Below are 1186 nucleotides of genomic sequence, written 5' to 3'. Positions count from 1 at the left end.
TAAAATTACAACCACTTAGAAAAATGGCTTGGCAGTTTCGTAGAAGCCTAAACATACACCTACCCTGTGGCCCAGACAATCCACTTCTATATATTTACCCAAGAGAATGAAAACATACGTCTGTACAAAGACTTGTGTGGAGGTAGCAACTTTATTTGTAATTGCCCCAAACTTGAATTGGAAACAATTCAACTTTCTCCATCAAGAAGTGAATGGATAAACAGAATGTGGTCCATCCATATGATGGAGGGAATTCCCTGGTGGTCCAGTGGTTAGGACTCTGCACTTTTACTGCTGAGGCCCCTGGTTCAATCCCTGGTCAGGGAACTAAGATCCCACAAACCTCATGGTGTGACAAAAAGCAAAAAAACACATGATGAACTACTACTCGGCAATAAAAAGGAATGAACTGTTGGTACACGCAGCAACAGGGATGAATCTCAAAATAATTACCATGAGCAAAAGAAGCCAGACAAAAGAGTACCTCCTGTGTGAGCCCACTTATGTAAAACTTTAGAAAATGCCATCTAATCTTTAGGAACAGAAAGATCATTGGCTGCCTGGGGATGAGGGCCATGGGAAGGAGGGATCAAGGAAGGGACTGACTGCAAACGGGCAAAAAACTACCTTTGGGGTGTTGGCTATAATCGTCTTGATAGTAGTGGTGGTTTCATGGGTATGTACACGTGTCAAACTCATCAAATCATGCGCTTTAAATGTATGCAACAAATATATGCAAAACATACAATATAAAATATTGTATGTCAGTAACATCTCATACTATAATAGCACAATACATGATATATATTTACGTGTTTATATAAAATATATAATAGCTATAGTTTATAATAGCTATAAAACAAAATGTAAAGCTCTTACTGTGGGGGGAGCAGAGGGTGGATGTTGGTGGACGGTGGGCAGTTTCTACCACAGAGGGGAGAAGCGGTACTTAGATGCCGAGGGCGGCGGTGGTTTCTGAAAGATGGTCTTGGGGCCTCCCTGGGGCTGACTCTTGCCCTTTCAGAGAGGCTTAGGGAGAGAGTAGGAGGGACCTGTGCCCCGTCCTGCATGGAGCCCTGGGAGGCAGGAGCCTTGTCAGCGTTCCCTGGGCCAGTGCAGGCGGAGGGGAGACGATGTGGCCAGGCTGGGGGAGAGGGTGGTGGTCAGGGGTACAGAGGACCTGAGA

The 1186-nt window shown here is 44.9% G+C and overlaps 1 non-coding gene across 1 annotated transcript; it reads left to right on the top strand.

Annotated features, from left to right (window-relative positions):
• The first annotated feature begins 254 nt into the window (after positions 1-254).
• TRNAK-UUU (transfer RNA lysine (anticodon UUU)) lies at positions 255-327 on the top strand. Its single transcript has one exon. It is a non-coding gene; the product is annotated as a tRNA-Lys (tRNA).
• The last annotated feature ends 859 nt before the right edge of the window (positions 328-1186 follow it).

Source organism: Tursiops truncatus, chromosome 8 (genome assembly GCF_011762595.2).
Source record: "Tursiops truncatus isolate mTurTru1 chromosome 8, mTurTru1.mat.Y, whole genome shotgun sequence".
Classification (NCBI taxonomy): domain Eukaryota; kingdom Metazoa; phylum Chordata; class Mammalia; order Artiodactyla; family Delphinidae; genus Tursiops; species Tursiops truncatus.
The sequence above is the reverse complement of the archived record's forward strand: the minus strand, read 5'-3'. Positions and strand labels throughout refer to the sequence as shown.